Source organism: Gavialis gangeticus, unplaced genomic scaffold (assembly GCF_001723915.1).
Source record: "Gavialis gangeticus isolate Ggan-Ray unplaced genomic scaffold, GavGan_comp1, whole genome shotgun sequence".
In the NCBI taxonomy this organism is placed as follows: Eukaryota; Metazoa; Chordata; order Crocodylia; family Gavialidae; genus Gavialis; species Gavialis gangeticus.
In genome coordinates, this window is record NW_017729024.1 from 58,167,075 (window position 1) to 58,177,618 (window position 10,544).

Here is a 10,544-nt window from a genome sequence, read left to right on the forward strand (position 1 = left end):
GTGGGCAGTGCCCCCACACATGTGCACCCCCCCTACACACACAACCCCCCCTACACACACGCACACAATGTACAAGAGTAAGACTTTATTTTGACGTACTATGCAAGCATCTCTATATACACTGCTTAAAAAACATAAATCAGGACAATTTATTTAAAGAAAATTAAAATATGTTACAGTAGAGATTTGATTTTTTTTTTTTTAGTATGATTTGTTTTTCATCTATAATTTGTCAACATTATATTTTCTAAAAGATTTTGTGTGGCCCTCGACAGCTTACCAAAACTTAAGTGGCCCTCCAGCCCACCCGTGTGCTAGAGACTCTACCAAGTTGATGCTGTATTTCCTGTCTTGCCAATATTATTCCTGTGCCCATATGCTTATTCCTTTGAGGCCTGTCTTCTGCATTCACTGTTAAAAGATCCCTTGGATACTGCACAGAATAGACTAAAGAAATGTAGGAGTTGCAGAAACTGGGTCAGATCAATGGCCTGTTTTAGAACAGTCTCCTATTTCTGAAAGTGGCCAGTAGCAGCTGTTTTGAAGGAAGAAACCTGAAAGCAGAGAGCAACCTTTCTAGAAGGAAAGTTTGCACATAGGCCCCAGTGTTTGGAAGTTGGCTTATATCCTTTTATATAGAAAGTTTGTTGGTATGGAGGATGGAACCAAAATAACTAGTAAGTTGTAATTTACACATTTATTCTTTCAATAGAACTCCATTTTTGGACACTCTTATTTAAAAATAAGTTAAATTACTAAAAAATGACTTTTTATAAATAGGGCAATCATATTAGAAAACTATAATTGTGAATTAGACCTACTTATTTTCATTCTATTAACAATGTGGACAAGCTCTCAAGTCTTTCTCTTGCTTTCAGAACACTTATTTTTTTAATTATTTACTCATATAACTCTTGCTGTCTTTTTAAATGTTCCATCTTTTGCCTTATCTTCCCATTACACTAACACAGGGGTTTTCAACCTTTTTTAGTCTTAAGTACCCCCAGCAGCCAGATGCTGAGCAGGGTGGGGAGCGCACAGTTGAGCAGGGGAAGGGGGGCAGAGCATGGGTGGACACGTACCCCTGGTTGACAACTCCTGCACTAGCACATTTTTCTTCTAGGCCTGGGTTTTGATAAATCATTTTTAACTGGCTTATCTTTGGGACCTCACCTCCAAAGCAACCAAAAAAACTGATTAGTCTTTTCAGAGGCAGCATTTATACCAGTGTGGGACAGCATGTAAAAAATATTAGAAGCCTAGCCTATTAGTGCAGTCCTTACTGATGTTAACTGTTTAAGAGATGAGGGTGTTCTGCCAATTTTGCATTGAGAAAAAAATACCTAGGAGAAGAAAACTGTCAAAATGTCGTCTGAGAAATGGTATTTCAGATAATTTCCCCTTGTCCACTCCAAATTCATCGTTAAAATGTTACAGTCACATCTAACCTGTTTTTAAGTGATTCAGCGAACTGATGAACTCTGTGCCATGTCCTGAAACCGAACAAAAGTATGCAAGCTTCTGGTTTCTTGGTTACTCGTTGAATTTTTCAGTAATAGTACTTCTGTTTCTCACTTTGTCATTTCTAAACCATTCCATAGCCCCACAGAAAAGACCTTTACTTTCATTATACACGTGATGCTTGTGTAGTGGTTCTAGGATATTTGCTATCTGTTTGGGGAACATAACAGCACATAATATGTGTCCCTGGTGAACTAGGAAGAGTTCAGATGTGCAAAAAATGCAGTAAAATATGGATATTCTGACTTTGGGTAGCCATCAACAATTATGTTATATGTTGTAGTAGACACTGAATCCCTGGCACATGGCATTGTTCTGGCTGTGCCACATTAATAAGAGACTTTGTAATAATTAGAAATTCAGAAGCATGATGAGATGATGCATCGTTACTGACATGCTTCTTTGTTCCTTTAAATTTTGTTGTTCTCTATATGTTCTTACAAAAATCAAATCTACCTTTGTATTCAGGATGAGAAAGGAGAGATGCAGAACAGGAAGACAGCTTCTGACCAAGGCAGTTTTTTTTGAGTAGATAGTTAACCTTGAAATAGTCTGCTTGCTTAGGGCGTGTAATTCTTTGTTGACAAGTGAGTAAATTATCATTTGTGTTTATCATTAGTCATGAACACTATGATAGAGGGTAGTCAAGAAGATTTTGTGCCATAGTAAACTGTACTGGTGATTTTGCAAGGCTAAATTTCCATTCTTTGTCTCTCCAAGCACCTCCAGTGTCTGCCAGCAGTATGTGCTTAGTTGCATTTTGCAGTCATCAAGGATTGTGATGTAGATACCTCTGGCCCCTGCCTGAGCACTGTGAGTGTGTACACAACTGAAGAGGGCACTTCTGATCACTCTGTAACTTTTGCGCTTTACACAAAGTACTTAGTTACAGTGTGACAGACAGCGTTTTGTATGGTGGGCTTGCAGCCTCCGTGCATTGGCCAGGGCCAGGAGGCAGGAAGTTCTGTTGCATGCCTCCCAACATGCTCTGCAGGCTCCCCGGGCTGCTGGAGACTGCCCCCAAGCTGTCAGTGACAGACTTTAATCCTAGTCCTGCCTTTTTCCTCCAGCCAGCTAAGACCCACGGCCTGGCTGGACAGAGGGAAGCAGGGATAGCGCATCTCCCTGCAGTGGAGAATCCCCCCCTGGTATCAATCAGTGGAGCTGGCCATGAGCCAGCCCAGTGTGCTGCGGAGGGGAGGGGTCTCTCTCCCCAGGAGTCCTCCCCGAGGAGGGACGGGTCTCTCTGCAGAGACCAAGACCCGACCAGCTGGTCCCACTGCTGTGGGGAGGGTTCTGTGTCCCTGAGGTTCTGCCCAGAACCATCCCCATCGCACAACCAGGCAATTGGGGACTGCACAGCACCCTGGTTAGGCAGTGTCCCCAACCACAGCCACCAACTTTGCCCCACTCCCTCCCTCCTTCACTGTGTCCACCTCAATCTTCCCTTCCCTCTTCTCTTCCCCCCCCCCCCTTGCCTATGCCCCACACCATAGATTTACCTGCAGGCAGCTGGGGGGAGCTGGTCTCCACTGCTGCCTGGCTTTATTGCTGGCCATGTGCATGCACACACGTGGTGCCCCCTGCGTCCGCTCCCCCAAGCCCCAAGAACTCTGCCAGCCTGCAAGGGGAAACCCTCTGTTTCCCATGATTTTCTCCTGTAAAGGAGAGTCCGCGTTTTTTCTTAGCAAATGGAAAACCCAGATCCCTGCCGATCAGGCTATAGTGAAATCTGGGCACGGTCTGTACTGAGATAGTTTACAAAGTCACAAGGCAGCTCCATTTTTTTTGAGGCCTGGCAAGAGTTGGTGTCATAGAACTGGGGGGAGGAGGGTAACTTTTTTTTCAGAACTGGTCCATACTACTGGCATTTGTGCCTTTGTTCCACAGCTTGCTAAAAAACAGCTGCTTCCTGAATCTTTAGTGAAGGGAAGTTCCCTCCCCCCACCCCACTTTCATTTCCTTTCCCCGTCCTTGCTTCCCCTTAGTAGCAACCAGGAGGAAGAAACCAGCAGCAGTGTCCCAACATTATAGGCACAGTTCTAATATACTTTGGGAAAGCCATAAAGCAAGAACCTTCCTATGAGCTGTTTTACCTAGCCAATCTCAGCTTCTGTGAAAGGTGTAAGCTTTCTGATACCAGTGAGTACTTGATGGCTACTGTTTACTCCTCATTTTGTGTGGACGGACCCAATCCAGCAGCAGAGCATGACCAGTAAAGGAGGTGGACTACCTTCCCTTCCCTTTAGCCCTCAGAGGTTGCCAGGAGGTCATAAAGAAGATGCTCTTTTAGGGGATATAACCAGGTTATAAATGACACAAGTTTACAGAATTTCAGTCTTGCTAGTAACACGGCTTTCCCTCATAGATCCCCTTCACCCTTTTCTTGTGTTCGGCTTAGGTCTGGACAGAAGTGATTGTTCACTCATGCTCAGCAAGTGGCTTTAAATTAGTAGTTCTCAAACTTTTAAGATTCAGGGAGCCCAACCATAACATTTTTGTGTTTGGTAGCATCCCATTTGAGAACTACTTTTGTGCTGTCTCAGCTTGATCTCAGTGGTTCTCAACCAGGGTGCTGCTGCCACAGCCAGGTAAAAGTACCATGTGTCTCATGCACAGCCAGGCCAGGAAGGGTTGTGGGACACTCACGCCTGCTTTTGCCTCCATTAGGATTATTCATAAGCCTAAAACAGGCAGGAGAGACTGCTCTTGCCACACAGCCCTTCCTGGTTTGACTCCATATGGCTTTTCACAGAAACAGAGGCATACAGGGCAGGTAGAACTGTGGTAAACAGCACCCCATTTGAGCACCACTGTTTTAAAACTTTCATGCATGAATCTCCCTTAGTTTCTAAAAAGAGAAATAGTAATCTCTTAAACCAGTGCTTTGAGCAAGGTATCCTAAACTTCAAAGTAAGTTTCCTAGATTTAAGTACAAAGGAGGGTTCACCTTCACAAGCAGTTTTATTTTCAGAAAATATTATCAACAAATCAGATATATAAAAGAAATTTTACAAAGCTAGAGAAGATCTGTACAATTCTTCCTCAATTTTTTTTGATTCTCAGTAAGGCATTGTGAGAATTCCCCGTCATGATTTAGGTGGATCTGATGACTTAAATGGCTTTATTGCACTATCTATAGTTTAGCCTACTTTGAACTCCGTGATAAGATGCATAGTCCAGTCAAGGGGGTATTCCTGGCAAACAGGCAAAAGAAAAAGTTGGATATAACAATGGCAATCCAGAGAATAATGGCTAGAGGTCTGTGCTCAACTCAGAGCTCATTGTAAGCATGTGCAAAGGGGGTGGGACCCTATAAAAATTTCCTTAAACTAAATTTCCTTAAGAGTTTTTTCCAGGGCTTTGCCATAGATTCAGTACATGGCTCAATTTTAAGAAACAGCAAGTGCAGGTTAACATCTGATATCCTTCTAAATCTGATGGCATACACTTTGGGGAACATTGTGAAAAGTAAATCACTGTGGATTTAGACAAAAGTCACCTTCCCTTCTCCCAGCTCCTTCAGTGAGAGAATCTTCAAAATGAACCTCAGCTGCTGCTGTCAGTGAGGGCTCTGCATGGATTTTACAGACCACTTCTGCTTTGGTGGCTAGTTGGAAGAGCAAGACCAGGACTCCCAGAACCATTCAGTCCTACACACTTCTCTTGAAGTTTGTTTCCCACATCTAAACAGATCCCCACTCCCTCTTTAGAGTGGGCCTTCATCCAGGAGTGAGCCATGTTAGGAAATATAGGTACTTGAGGTGATCAGGGGAAATATTTAGTAAAACTCATGGATTGTCTCTGGGACAAAACAAACATTATCAATAAGATTCTTCCTAGCATTAGAAGATGACAATTTCAGCAATCCCTCTTTTATGCATTGCTGTATTAGAATAAGTTTAATGGAGAAGCTGGTTGGAAAGGGAATAAAAATCTCCTTTTCTGCCACATACAGTTCTTAAATATTATATAGCAAGGTTTAAAACAGCGATTCTCAGCCTTTTTAGATCCAAGACACCTCTCATTATACCCAAGGTACCCTTCAGAAAATGCTAACTGTTAGCTTTCTCTTTTTTCGAGTGTGGAAAAATAATAGAGCAGTTCCCCTGTTCCAAAGAACTCAGAAAGACCACAACAGATCAGAGTGTTTCTAACACTATGGAGTCTTAGCTGTACTTGCTGGCTTTATCCTGTGAATCATGCTTGCTCACCTGTTGTGTCAGAAACAGTTTAACATAAGGTTCAGATAGGACTGTGGGTTACAGACCTGGGAAAATCCATCAAGGCTGCGTGGGCATCTGGGGTCAGCAGGGAGCACAGCAAGGCAGTAGATCAGAGGGAAGGAATCCCCATACATTTTGCTTTGCTTCTGCTGCTCATGCTAGTAGATCCTTCCATAGTAACTCTCATTGTCTTGCCACGTTAAAGAACAAGGCTGCAGTGTTGGTTTAGCTCATAAACTACAATACCTTCAGACAGATGTGTCTGTGTTTGTCTTTGCCTTGGGGCCAAACAGTTCCATTGGGAAGGGAGTTTTTGGGTGATTAGCATAGTAGTAGAGGTAATAGAATAGTGAAGTAATGAAGTTTTGATAGGACAAGGAAGGACAGCAGAAATGTAAGGGTTGTGATCTCTGAATGCCACCTGGGCTTTGCTGGAGGTATTCATGTTCTACAACTGTACTCCTAGTGTGATGAGCTTGCCACAGGAGATTTGCAACAGGAAGTTTCCTCATGAGTGGAGATGGAGAAAAAAAAAGAAGTGGTAGTATGCAATGCAGTGTAAAGAGGAGCCCAGTCTCTCCATTCTTGAAAGGCTTCTCATCAGTATAGCTTTCAAACTCATCTGCACAGGAGGTCGTACCCTTGTAATTATACCAATATGGTTAAGCTGCTGTATTTTACTGCTATCACTCTTTGTGTGAATACTGACTCTTGTTCTAGAATAAGAGTACCTGTTTTTAGTGTGGCTTAGCGTATACTTCTTTGGAAGCAGTTTAACTCCAAAAAGCATTATTATAGTGAAATAAGTAAGGGAGTTATATTGATATATAATACTCTAAAGCAGTGGTCACCAACTGGTTAATCTCAGTTGACTGGTTGATCATGGAGCCTCTGACAGTTAATCTCAGTCGTGGGGGGGGGGAGACGACTTGTTCAGCCATGCGGTGGGGGCTCCTGCCGCTGCTTGCACCCTGGCAGAGGCCCAGGGGGCATGTGCCCTGTCTGCCATGCTCACCCTGAGCCCGCTGTAGGCAGCAGGCGGCAGCAGGATCCTGGTGCACTTCCCTGCGGGGCTGTGGCTGCACCGCTGGGATCCACACTGCTGCTCTGCAGTTGTCCCCCCCCCCAGGTGAGAGGTGTGGACTGGCTGGGATCCAACCCTGCTCCAGGGCTGCCCGGACTGCACTTGCTCTGTACCCGGGCTGGAGGAGCAGGACTCTGGGGTGCTCCACTCTGCCCCACATGGGCTGTGTTCAGGAAGGCAATGCTCACCCCCTGCCCCCCTCACCTGCCGGGCTCCGTGTCCCAGCCTCCCCCATCCCACTCTCATCTCTGGGCTCCAGTTGGGACTCGCTTCCCCTTGGCAGAACAGCAAGGGCCGTGTCCCAGGGCCGAGAAGGGTCCCAGAGATGCCAAGAAATGAGGGGAGAACCTGCCCCTGCTTGCCCCAGGCTGCTGGTCATTTCCTGCACCAGACCCACCGCAGCTCTGGGCCAGGGAGGACGCAGCTCTGCCTGGCCGGGATTGGAACAGGGCTGGGGGGGAGAAAGCCGGGAGGGCAGGAACTCGCAGCCCAGAGCCCCTGGGGCTCAGAGACTACTGGGACTGGGGCAGGAGTGAGCCCAGGCAGTGCCAAGGAACAGGAGAGGTCCACATGGCTGATCCCAGCAGGGTGCTTTTGGCAGTCTGGCGGGAGATGGGGTGGCAGGGTGGGGCAGGAGGAGGTAGATCCCAGATTGCTCTTTATTTCAAAATGTGATCTTCACCTTAAAAAGGTTGGGGACCACAGGTCTAAAGTTATAAGGGCTCTTATACCAGGATTGCTTTCTGCATAGACAAAGCCTCAAAGCCCTGGATTCTTCAGGCACTACTGCATAGTCCCAGGACTGAATTCTCCATGCTAAAAACACAGCCACTCACACATTTTTCCCAGTCCTGGCTGCCTCCACAAATTCACCAATCAAGCCCCTCCCTATCCAAGAACTAACTTTTATTTTGCTCCTCAGGAAAAGCACAGGTTATGTTAGGTTGTCCATAGTAAGGGGAATAATTCTATATCGATAGAATTTTGAAAGTTCAACAGTGGCCTCTACTGAAATACAGTCTGAAATTTTGGAGGTGAATGGATGTTTTGTGCTGAATTTGGAGATTAAATTTAATTATTAAAGTGAGAAGCAGGAATTTTAGTTCTGTCTTAAATAGAAGTCAGCCATTTCCAACTACAAGCACCTTCATAATATTTAGAACATGTTCATAGTAAGAAGCTGGCTTAGAAAGGGGCATACAAAAGAGCGAGTCCATCAAAATAAGCGTGTGATGTGAGTGGGAATTGAGATGCTGAATATTTAAATTAAGATACTGGATGATGATAATACCCCTGTTACAGCTGTGTAGGTGGCACTTAGTGAAAGTACATATTAAAAAGATAATAAGTACAGAATTGTGTTGTGGGCTTCATGCAAACTGTGGATTGTATGCCTTCAGATGCAGTGGTGATAGGGACCATATAACTACACAGACTCAAAAGAATAATTAGTGTATCTACAATAATGAGAGAATTTTCTTGACCAGTATGAAATATCCTCATTTCTTTTCTTGAAATCATTGTCACATAGTATTTGGGAGCTCATATCAAAGAGATAAGCCAAAGGTATTATTAACATAGTCAGTTAATAATATTATTAAAGTAGAGTAGAACATAGGACCTGGACTGTTCCACAACGGTCTGCTGTTTTTTTTATGTATCAGTATATCCGAAAACTAATGTGCTAATTCCAACTTTCTTTAATTTTGATTCTTAGCAAGTGACTGGTTTGCTGCCTTCAGAAGAAATGTTCTGTATAAATATTTCTCTGAATTTCAGTAGTTAAACAGACTGTGGCACACTTGCTTGAGGAAAGCCATAATTAGCAGAAATTATAACCAGTGTTGCAGAAATAATAGTTCTTGTTCAGGTTGAGGCACGTCTTGGTCTCTTGTTTCATTTATTTCACGTATGGTTTATGGTCTCATTTTAGTTTTCACATACATAGGAACAGTGAAAAGAATCTAGCCTTCATTTCGTATAACTTTTCTTCAGTTCTACGGTACTTAAAATAATATTGTATGCCTTTCTACTACAGGACCAGAATATGTTGGCTTCTGCTTCCTTACTGCTGTAGAGGGCCTGAATTGAGTAACATCCCACCGTAAAAAGAGCAAAGGAACTGCACAGTCCAGGTTTAGTTTGTGCAGAAGAGGTGTTATGGTGTTTTTTGGTAATGTCAGTAGTAAATCAAGTGGAGGAGGATTTGCCCAGGGTAAAAGGGTGTTCTCTCCGCTACAAGTTACGCCTCCTTTGCTGGCACATATTAATCTCCATGACTTAGTGGGTTTTCTTTCAATTCTGCATTATTTATTTTGGAGTTGGTAATATCTTCTCCACTGACATTTTTCTACCAATAAGAGCCAACTCCAGCTATAACTTAGTGACCATTAGCCCTGACAAGTCCCTTTGGCCTTCACAGGTGTGAAGCTATTACAAAAGTGGTATGTCACGGGTTATAGCAAAGAGTACCCTGAGGTTTCTTCCTTTATCCAAGGCTCGGCCAGTTGGTTTACCAGCTGTAGTCAGTAGCGTACTTTAGTTTGTGAGTACTTCATTCTGAATCTCTGTGTTATCAGGTTAGGAAAACTGAATGGTATGAAGAGGCAGATAAAACAAAGAACTGACACAATTCCATCTTTTAAGAACAGAAAAAGTGCTTATTACTCTAATTCAGCTTAAAAACACTTACTATTCTTTTTTCCTTATAAGTAAATGTATAGAAAATTATTATGAAAAGTGCATCATCTTCACCTAACTCTGTTCTCTTTGAAATTGTTGTAAAGACTCCCATTGATTTCTATAGTAACCAAGTTAAGCCAACTTTCAGGTATTTCTAAGTTCTCCCACCCCATAGCTGCCATAGGTAGAAGAATGTTCTGTAAGAGCATAAGAATGCTATTTACCGGGTCAGACCATAGGCCCACTTAGGCCAGGATCCTGCCTCTCACAGTGGCAGAGCGTGGATACTGAGGAAGTGAGTGGACAGGGCACATCCAGAATTGTCCATGGCCTTTTCCTCTCCCATTGTAGCTTCCAGCACTCAGAGGTTTAGTTCTAATTCAGAGGCTGCATCCCTATCTACCATATTCAGTACCTGATGGTGGACCTTTCTTCCAAGAACTGGTCCAGCCCCACTTTGAATTGGGTTAAGCTAGCAGCCTGCACAATATTTTGTGGCAGCGAGTTCCACAAGCTAACTTTGTGCCGTGTGAAAAATAACTTCCTCTTGTTAGTTTAAGCCAATGTTTCTCACCCAGGGTACCTTGAGATCCTTTCTAGGGTGTCATAGGGCATTTGGCACTGTTAAGCATGCAGACATGATTCACAAGATAAACCCAGAGATTTCAAATACGAATGTATAGTGTCAGGAACATTCTAACCTGCTGTGTTCTTTCTGAGCTCTTTGCAACAGAAGAATTATTCTATTTTATCACAGTCAAAAAAATTAATGAAAACTAAGATTTGGCATTTTTGAGGTGTGAGAATCAAGCTCTTGATCATTCTTGTAGCCCTTCTCTGTACTTTTTATAGTTTTTCTATATCCTTTTTGAGGCATGGGAAGCAGGTAGCCCAGCTGGAAGGGTCTGATGCTCGATTCTAAGACAAGGCTTTGTTGTCTCCTCAATGAATGGCGGGGGGGGGGGGGGGGGGGGGCCCTTTTTTTTAATAACTACCAAGAGGAGGCCCATGGGCTCCCCCCCCTTTTCCTT

At 43.7% G+C, this 10,544-nt stretch overlaps 1 protein-coding gene across 4 annotated transcripts in view; it reads left to right on the forward strand.

Annotated features, from left to right (window-relative positions):
* Window positions 1–10,544, forward strand: part of LOC109297403 (E3 ubiquitin-protein ligase RNF170-like) — a 43,933-nt gene that overhangs the window by 5,093 nt on the left and 28,296 nt on the right. The window lies entirely within an intron of this gene.